At 55.7% G+C, this 10,330-nt stretch overlaps 1 long non-coding RNA gene across 1 annotated transcript; it reads right to left on the bottom strand.

Annotated features, from left to right (window-relative positions):
- Window positions 1-1,649: 1,649 nt before the first annotated feature.
- LOC119336390 lies at window positions 1,650-8,239 on the bottom strand. The gene is made up of 3 exons (XR_005162447.1): window positions 8,229-8,239; window positions 7,588-7,591; window positions 1,650-1,738 (listed from the first exon to the last, which is right to left on the bottom strand). It is a non-coding gene; the product is annotated as an uncharacterized LOC119336390 (long non-coding RNA).
- Between the last annotated feature and the right edge of the window lie 2,091 nt (window positions 8,240-10,330).

Genomic DNA, 10,330 nt, shown 5'->3' with positions numbered 1-10,330 from the left:
GGAGTCAACAATCTGGTCAATGCGCGGTAATGGGAAAGGATCCTTTGGACAGGCCTTATTGATGTCTGTGTAATCAATACACAGCCTCCACTTCCCATTTGCCTTGCGCACTACTACCATATTGGCCAACCACGTCAGATGGAGTACTCCTCTTGCCAAACCTGCCGCCTCTAGCTTTCTGATTTCCTCTGTGATGAACTCCTGCCTCTCCAGAGCTTGCTTCCTGACCTTTTGCTTGACGGGCCGTGCATGAGGACAGACAACAAGGTGGTGCTCAGTCACCTCCCTGGGAACGCCGGGGATGTCGGAGGCTTGCCACACAAACACATCGACATCCGCCCGCAGGAAGGTGACGAGCTCCCTTTCCTATTTCCGTCGAGAGTGGAGCTTATGGTAAAAGCTCCCCCGTACCATCCTCCTTGACAGCACCTTCTTGGTCTCTGGTCAAGTGGCTCTGGACTTCTTGCTCTTGCCGGCGGAGCTCTCTGGCACATCCTCAACGGGAGCACAACACCCCGAAGAGGTGCGCTTTCCGGAGTGGGTGTGAGGGGTCTCACCAGTCTTCTTCCCCCCGGGGTTCCATCGGCAGGAGCAGGTAACTTAGTGGCAGCTACTGCAACTGCTTCTCGATAGAGTTGGTCGGCAGATCAACACATCTTTCTTGTCGGAGGGGACAGTGATGATGTTCATCGGCCCGGGCATCTTCAGCATGTTGTAGGCATAGTGTGAAGCCGCCATGAACTTGGCCAGTGCCGGGCGGCCGAGGATCCCGTTGTAAGGAAGGGGGATCTCGGCTACATCGAAAACAATCCTTTCCGTCCTGTGGTTCAGCTTGCCTCCGAATGTCACGGGCAGCGTGACCTTTCCCTTTGGCTGGCTCCTCCCCGGGTTAACCCCTTGGAACGTGCCCGTCTCCTTGAGGTCTCCATCGGGGATCTGCAGCCTTTTGACCACAACAGGCGAGATCAAGTTCAGGCCAGCCCCGCCGTCAACCAGCATCTTTGTCACCTTGAGGTTGTGGATTGTTGGTGAAACCAACAATGGCAAGCACCCGACCGCAGTAGTGCGATTAGGGTGGTCCTTGGTGTCGAAGATGATGGGCGTGATGGACCATTTCAGCAGCTTCCATGCGTCGAATGATTGCTCAACCGCTGTGATCTCATGCGCCCACTGCTTTTGGCGGTGGGACGTATGCAGCGAGGCGCCACCATCAACGCACATGGCCTCTGTGGCTTTTTGAAACTTGTGGTCGCCGGACTTGTCGTCCTCGTCGTGATCATCGTCTTCCTTCTTCTTGTCGCGGCCTCGGGCGGGCCTCTCCTGCTGATTATCCTTACCGCGGTGGCCTCCTTGGCCGGCACGTTTCTTGCCGAATCCCTCGGCACCATCTAGACCCTTCTCCTTGTCCCGCCTCTCATACTCAGCTTTCTGCTTCTCGGTGAGCAACTCTACCTGCCGGTAGTTTTGGAGGTCATGGCCCTTGGTGTGGTGGATCTTACAGTACTGCTTGTCGGAGCCTCCTGGCTTGTCGGCAGCCGCCAAGGCCCGGCAAGCGACACACCCGGCAACCTCCGTGCCGGGGTCGCTCGCCTTGGTCTTCTTGGTGGTGCTGGTGTCATCGGATCCCTCGACGGCAAGCACGGCCTTGGCCCTATTAAGACTCGCTTTCGCTACGGCTCCGGTGGGTTCCGTTCCCTTAACCAAGCCACTGCCTATGACTCGCCGGCTCATTCTTCAACTTGTGCTTCATGTTGCAGCGTCGGCCCTTCTTCGCTGGGGTGGCGGTGTCGCTAGTGGAGTCGATTTCCGCACCGGCATCTTCGTCGGGGTACTTCCTTCCCTCTTCAGCACGAGCGCATCGATCGGCCAGGACATAGAGCTCGGCCACATCCTTAACCTTGTTCATTGTAAGCTCTTCATGCATCTTGCGATTGCGCACATTTTGATGAAACACACTGATCACGACGGCAGGATGAACATCGGGGATTTTGTACTGCACTCGGCTGAACCTTTGGATGTAGTTGCGCAAGTTTTCTCCTTCCTTCTGGGGGATGATGTGTAAATCACTCGCCTGGCCAAGAGATTGGTGACCTCCGGTAAAGGTGCCAACAAACTCATGGCACAGATCCGCGCAAGAAGAGATGGAATCCACCGGCAAGTGCATCAACCATGACATAACATGAGGCTTGAGTGCCAACGGGAAGTAGTTGGCAAGCACCTTGTCATCGCGGGCCCCAGAAGCTTGCATTGCGATGGTGTAGATGCTGAGGAACTCTGACGGGTGAGTCTTTCCATTGTACTTCTTGCTAACGTCGGGCTTGAACGTACGGCGGGAGGGCCACTGGAACTGCCGCAGCTCATGGGTGAAAGCCGGACAACCCACCTCGTAAGGTAGGCCACCGTAGCCTCTCGGCGCTGGGTGGTCCGTAGCGGGCCCTGCCTACCTGTCCGACTGGTGGCGCGCGTCACGTCGGCGCTCGATCGTAGTTCGAGCGTCCTCATGCGCCCGCTCCCGAAGAACTTGACGCTGATCGCGGTTGGTTCACGGGTCAGACGATGCGATGGAGATATCATCACGAGCGTCGCCGCGAGGACTGACGCCCAGAGTGGTCAGGATGGAGGTGGGGAGTACACCGTGGCCGCGTCGCCACCGGCATGGCCTCCGCTGGCACGCGGTAGCCCGGCGGAGCGACGGCCTACGGGTCCTGCCGGCCGCAACTCATCGTTGTTGGCGATGCCGATGAAGCTCCGGATGGTGTCCCTCCATTCATCAAGCTTCTCCGCGGCGGGAGGAAAATCGAGGAGCAGCTGCGCGCATGCTAGGGCCTCCGCTGGCATGGGTGGCGGCGAGAGCTGGGTGGACGGCGATGCACCTCGACTTCTAACCATGTTAGAAGGAGCTGCGTCCTGGCCCCGCAGCCGTTCGCCACCTCCGTCAGCACCTCGACGCGCATGCCAGCCCTCCTCATCATGTGATGGGCGCATGGGACTCTTCCCAGGGCGGCACGTAGGGTCACCAGCAGGGTGACGCTTCTCATCACGCACAACCTGGGAAGAGCGCGTCGTGGGCGCTGGTGTTGGTGTCTTGGAGGCCGCCGTGCCGCCGTCTGGCGGGATGGCGGCGCCCCTGGAGGGCCCTGTGCCACCTACGGGGGGCCCGACTCCGTCTCTGGAGACCGCGACTGGTGGCTCGTCGCCTGGCGCGCGAATGACGCCACTCGCCAGGCCTGAACCGCTAGGGTGATGTGGATGTTCACGGGCCGCGCCACGGGTTCTCTCCGTGACTGGCCCGTTACTGGTCCGCACCGGTGCTGGCAACCTGGTCCCGGACGAACCGATCACCATGGTCACCTTCTTCTTAGGAGCCATGGCGATGAAGAACAGCTAGGTCAACTGCTAGACTAGATTCTCACAATTGAGCGCACCCCTACCTGCCACGCCAAAGATGTCGGTGGGAAATGACACCTATGGGATCACTGGAATCCCTTCTACGGTTGCGGGGCGCGGGGATCGTGAGAAGAGCGGGACTAGTAGACAACACAAAGGGGATTAACCCAGCTTCGAGCCGCAAAGATGTGTAAAACCCTACGATCCTGCTTTGGTGGATGTATTTAGTGTTCTTGAGCTCTTGAACTAGCTCTGGGTGCTGCTAGGTTCAAAAGAGCCGAATCCTTCTCCAGTGCGCCATGGGCCTCCTTTTATAGGCAAAAGGGGCTGCCACAGTGGCACACGGGAGGTGGAAAGTGCTACAGCGCTGTGAGCTTATCGCTAGTGTTATAGGACAAAGCGCATTTAATGTGAGTCTTAGGTGTCCCTTCACTTTATCGAGGACGGGGGTGAGGCCCGTCCCGTCCGTCGCTGCTCCTTCAAGCTTCGACACGCGCCCTGGCCAGCGATGCATGCGGTGCAATGTAGGCAGGCAGGCAGCTGAGGTGGCGCGGTGGTGGAGCCTCCACGAAGGGATGCATATTGCCACGCAGGTGCCTGCCGAGCTGGTTGGGTCGGCAGCTGCATGCGGGTGGCGGCGGAGACTTGGCTGGCGCGGGCCAGACAGTGGCCCTGCTGGTGCGCTTGGCGAGGGCCTTGCCGGGTGGCCCGGCAAGGATCTTCTCGGGTGGCCCGGCAAGGGTCTTGCCGTGGCGTGCAGGCATCCCCCGCAAGGATCTTGCCGGGGTCTTGTGGGTTTCTTCGGTGAGGATGGTTGCCTTCCTATCCTCTTTTGATCTTGACTATTCTTTGTCTTCACAAAGATCTGCATACCACCACGGAGGTGCCTCCTGAGCCCTGTCCCAATGCGTTTGTCGAGCGTTGGTGGGTTCAAGGGTGGCTCGCTCGGCTGCCGTGGGCGAGCTGCCCCGGCAAGGGTCCTTGCCAGGGAAACCTGCTTCGTCCACCTGATCTTTGTGGCCTTGGTCCTTGTCGTTGCTTTGCTTTGTCTTGTGCCCTCGGCTTCTCTCCGGCTTCCCTTTCCTGCCCTGTTATGCATGGCCGTGGCGAGTGGCTCTGACTGCCCGTGCATAAGTAAAGGGATCAAAAGGAGGGCCCCTACTTTTGTACACCGACAGGAGCCCCCGGGCCTGGGCCACACATAAGCGCAGCACGTCGTTGGGCCAGGCCTAGAACGGCGCGTGGGCAGTTGGGGTGGATTTTACCATGGAAACTGCTCCGTCCGCTGCGCTTCTCCACGACCCGTGTTGAACGCACGACGTGGGGGTCGTGCGCGCGTGCATGACGGAAGCATGCTGGCGTCACCTTACGGTGGACAGTGAAGAGGAGGCTTGCGTGTCTCTTTGAGACCGCAGGGCCGCCTCCCATTTACTGTCCTCGCGTGGGAACTGTCGCTCCACACGTCCCACTGCGCTCGCCTCTTGCGCCACGTTCGCTGCATGCATAATGCAGAGCGAATGACAGGCGCACGGGACGTGGGAAGTCGTCTGCGTGCGTAGGTCGATTCCCACGCGCCTTCAATGGAGCGGGGAGGGCGGTCGATGGCCTTGCTCGTTATCACTTCAACGGGTCAGATTGGCCAAGAGGGCGCGGACGAGCCTCGCCCCTGCACCTTTATAAAGAGGAGAGCGGGAGGAACAGTGCCTCTCTACCCTCTGCCATCTGCCTCTCCCCATTCCTGCTTCCTCCTTTCTTCTGCCATTGCGAGGGGGCGCGGCGACGCTTCATCAGTGGCGGCGAGGGTTTTGGCCAAACAGCGCATCACTCCTCCCCAAGAGCTCATAGTGGCGGAGCCGGCCGCTAGAGGAAGGGGGAGGGGGCGAGGTCGAGGCCGTCGTGGTGCTCGAGGGAGAGGAGGACGGGGCGGCAGATCGGCCCCGCATCCGCCAGCAGCCCCTCCTCTGCTGGAGGGCCACGCCGGGGACAACCCCTGCAAATTCTTCGTCAGGCTATGCGGGAGATGGAGCTGGATCCGCCGCAGGTGTTGCGGGTGCATATGAGGGGTTGCAGGAATAGTAGCACATGGGCCGACGTCGAGTTCCCTGCCCCTCATGTCATGTACCTCGGCCGAGGGTGGAAGACCTGCGCCCGGGTCCACAACTTGACATTGGGGCTTGTTCTCTTCTTCAAATTAATGGAGAACGTCCTGCTCTCTGTCAAGGTCTTCGAGATCTTGGAACTCGCCTGAGGTGCTGCGTGGAGAGCTCCTCCGACGACGGGAACGCCTCCTCAAGTGGGAGTGACGAGGAGGACAGCGGGGCAGATGACGGAGACAGCGGGGCGGATTGACCAAAGAACCGTTGACAACTCATCAATCCAGCGTCTTCCGCACTTGTGCATCCTGTCGAAAGTTCTTTTTTTGAGGCCCTGTAGCACTTGAGCATTTGCCCTTTCTGCCTGGCCATTGCTTCTTGGATGAGCAACAGAAGCAAAACAAACTTTGCTGCCAAGGTCTTGGATATACTGCATGAAGGTGCGGCTCTTGAAGTCTGTGTCATTATCGGTGATGACTCTGTTTGGCACACCAAAACAACAAACTAGTCCTTTGAAGAACCTGATGGCTGATTGTGTTGTCACCTTTCTCACTGGCTCCACTTCTGGCCAATTTGTGAACTTGTCGATTGCGACGTACAAGTACTCAAAGCCCCCGCCGGCATGGGGGAAGGGGCCCAGTATGTTGAGCCCCAGACTGAAAATGGCCAGGAAAGAGGGATCGTCTGAAGAGCTTGAGCTGGTTGATGAAGCTTCTTTGAATGGAACTGGCCGCTTCACACTTGGTTACTAGTGCAATTGCATCCTGGAGAGCGGTGGGCCAAAAGAAACCATGCCGGAATGGTTTTTTGGCATGGGCTCTTGACCCGATGTGGGAGCCACATATGCCTCCATGTACCTCTGCCAACAGCTCCAGTCCGTCCTCCTAAGGAATGCACTTCAATTTCACACTGTTCGGTCTCCTCCTGTATAGGACATCGTCCACAAACTGCTACATGCTGGACCGACAGGCTTTTTCTCTGCCTCTTCCTATTCCTCAGAGAGTTCCCTTGTTTGGAGGAACTGAACGGTGTGATGAGCCCATGCTGGAGCCTGAGGCTCAATGGCAAGGACTAAAGGCACGTCTTCTGCCGTGGGGGCAGCTGTCTCCATAGCAAGGGCTTGAGGCCCTACCGAGGGCTGCTGCTCCCCGGCAAGCTTGGGGTACCCGGCAACTTCCTTGTCGGTGGCTCCTGGGAGCTCAGCGGGAAAGTACTTGTCGGGGCCCGCCTTCCTTCGCTTATTTTGTCCTGCCGATGGTTCAATGGATGGCTGAGTCAATTGGAGCACAAAGGTTCCTGGTTCCACATGCAACTTGAGGGCAGCGTGTTTTGACAAGTCGTCAGCAATGCCATTCTCTACTCAGGGCCATGCTCTGCTTGCAGACTGTCAAAACGCTCCTCCAACTTCCTCACTACATCTATATAGGCTTCCATCAACGGGCTCTACTAATCTTTGTTAACTTGCTTGACGACAAGCTATGAATCACCTCTGATGATGAGCTTCCAGATTCTGAGGTCTGCCGCGATCCTGAGACCGGCAAGCAGTCCCTCATACTCCGCAGTGTTGGTCGTTGATTTCTCCCGGGGAAAGTGCGTCTGGATTACATACTTGAGGCGCTCTCCAGTGGGTGCGACAAGTAGCACACCATCACTGGCACCTTGTAGCGAGAAAGCTCGTCAAAGTACATAATCCAATCACAGTGTGTTTCCTTGCCGGGAAGAATGGTCTCTTGAATTTCTTTGTCAGGCGTTGAGGTCCATTCTGCTATGAACTCCGCCAAGGCTCTGCTCTGAATTGTTGAAGTACTTTCAAACCTAAGACCAAAGCTTGACAGTTCCAACGCCGACTCCACAATCCTCCCAGTTGCATCTGGGTTGTGCAAGATCCATTGCAACGGGAAGCGAGTGACGAGAGTGATCTCATGTGCCTGGAAATAGTGACGCAGCTTCCTTGAGGCCATAAGAAGGCCGAAGAGCAGCTTCTGCACACCAGAATATCTTGATCTAGCCCCCTACAAGAGGGAGCTGACAAAGTAGACTGGATGCCACATCATCTTCTTCTTCTGTTTCACTTTGCCTGCTTGCACCAGTCCTGTCTTGCCAGGACCAGGCTCTGCCGGGGGTCCTGCCTTGTCGGCATCAGGCACAGCCGGGGAGGCCTCGGCTCATCATCTGACGGCCTCGCCGCTGCCGCTGCTTCTTCCTTGACTTCTCTCTCCGCCACTAGTGTAGCACTGACCACTTGATTTATCGCCACTAGATATAGCAGCAACGACCCTTGCAGTTTAGGTGTGACTAGTATTGGCGTAGAGGAGAGGTACCTCTTCAAATCTTGTAGTGCTACCTCCGCTTCCGGAGTCCATTTCATTGGACCTGCCTTTTCAGAATTTTGAAAAAGGGTAGGGCGCTCTCATCAGATTTGGAGATGAACCTACTCAGAGCAGTAACACAGCCACCAAGCCTTCGTACATCCTTGACTCGTCTCGGCGCCTCAATCTTCTCAATTGCCTTGATCTTGTTGGGATTTGCTTCGATTTCGCATTGAGATACAAAGACACTGAGAAGTTTGCCGGATGGGACACCGAACACACACTTCTCGGGGTTGACCTTGAGGTTGATCTTGCGCAAATTGGCAAATGTTTCTTCCACATCTTGCACGAGCATTGCTTTGTCCTTGGTTTTGACCACTATATCATCCATATACGCTTCCATATTTCTATGTACCTGGGGCTCAAAACCAATTTGGACCACTCGGGCAAACGTCGATCCAGCGCTTTTCAACCCAAAAGGCATTCGTACAAAACAGTACGTACCACATGGGGTGATGAATGCGGTCTTCTCTTCATCTTGCTTTGTCATGAAGATTTCGTGGTATCGTGAGTAGGTGTCGAGGAACGACAGCAGGTCGCACCCGGCAATGGAGTCCACTATCTGGTCAATGGGCGGCAAAGGGAATGGATCATTTGGACATGCTTTATTGATATCTGTATAGTCAATACACAACCTCCATTTCCCATTTGCCTTGCGCACCACCACTGGATTGGCCAACCATGTTGGATGGAGCACTCCTTTGACCAAGCCTGCCACTTCCAACTTCCTAATGTCTTCAATGATGAACTCTTGCCGCTCCAAAGCTTGCTTCCTGGCCCTCTGCTTGATGGGCCACGCATGAGGACATACAACAAGGTGGTGCTCAATCACCTCCCTGGGAACACCGGGGATGTCAGATGCTTGCCATGCAAACACATCAACATTCACCTGCAGGAAGGCGACAAGCACGCTTTCCTACTTGCTGTCAAGGGTGGAGCTTATGGTAAAAGCTCCGCCCATGCCATCCTCCTTGACGGTTACCTTCTTGGTTTTTGGTGGTGCTGCCTTGGATCTTCATAGTGTGACGCCGCCATAAACATGGCCAGTGTTTGACGGCCAAGGATCCCGTTATACGGCAACGGGATCTCGAAGACATTAAAATGATCTTCTTTGTCCTGTAGTTCAGGTCGCCACCAAATGTGACTGGTAGTGTGACCTTCCCTTTAGGCTGGCTTCTCCCTGGATTGATCCCTTGAAACGTGCCTGTCTCTTCGAGATCTTTATCAGGAATGTGCAACCTATTGATCATGTTGGACAAGATCAAGTTCAGACCAGCCCCACCGTCAACTAGCATTTTTGTCACCTTGAGGTTGCGGATTGTTGGTGAAACCAACAATGGAAAATACCCGATCGCGGTTATGCGATCAGGGCGATCCTCAGCGTCAAAAATGATAGGCGTGTTGGACCATTTCAGTGGCTTATGGGCGTCAATCATTGGCTCAGTCGCATCGATCTCACACGCCCACTATTTAAGTTGACGATGGGAAGAATGCAGCGATGCGCCTCCATCAACACACATAACATCTATAGCTTTCTGAAACTCGTGCTCGCTGGACTCGTCGTCATCGTTATGATCATCATCACCCTCTTTCTTGTCGCGGCCTCGAGCAGACCTGTCTTGTTTCTTGCCCTTGCCGCGGCGACCTCCTCGGCCACCGTGCTTCTTGCCGGATCCCTCAGCACCATCTTAGCCCTTCTCTTTGTCTCGTCTTTCGTACTCAGCCCTTCGCTTCTCCATCAGCTGATCAACTTGATGGCAGTTTTGGAGGTCATGGCCTTTGGTGTGATGAACCTTGCAGTATTACCTGTTGGAGCCTTGTGGCTTGCCGGTAGCCGCCAAGGCCTGACAGGCGTCGCACCCGGCAATCTCCTTGCCGAGGTCGTCGACCTTGGCCTTCTTGGCGGTGCCTGGGTTGCCAGATTCCTCGATGGCAAGCACGGTCTTGCCCTTGCGCTTCCTGTTGTGTCGTCGGCCCTTCTTTGCCGGGGCGACGATGTCCTCATCTCAAGAGTCACTTTCCATGCCGGCATCTTCGTCGGGGTACTTTCTTCCTTCTTCAGCTCGAGCACACCTATCAGCCAAAACAAAAAGCTCGGCAACATCCGTAACCTTGTTCATATGATTGTTCCATGCTATTATATTCTCCATCTTGGTTGCTTTATATGCATTTATATGCTATTTTATAAGATTTTTGAGACTAACCTATTAACCTAGAGCCCATTGCCAGTTTTTCTGCTTTTTCTTTGTTTTTGAGTTTTACAGAAAAGGAATACCAAACGGAGTCCAATTGACCTGAAAATTTGTGGAGCTTATTTTTGGACCAAAAGAAGCCCACGGAGCATCGGAGATGGACCAGAAGAGTCCCAAATCAACCACGAGGGTGGAGGACGCACCCTACCCCCCCTAGGAGCACCCCCGACCTCGTGACTGACTCGAGGATCCCCTAACTTGTTCCCGACACCAACAACTCTTATATATC

The sequence above is a fragment of the Triticum dicoccoides genome, chromosome 7B (assembly GCF_002162155.2).
Source record: "Triticum dicoccoides isolate Atlit2015 ecotype Zavitan chromosome 7B, WEW_v2.0, whole genome shotgun sequence".
NCBI classification, from domain to species: Eukaryota; Viridiplantae; Streptophyta; class Magnoliopsida; order Poales; family Poaceae; genus Triticum; species Triticum dicoccoides.
This window is presented reverse-complemented; position numbering and strand designations above follow the sequence as displayed.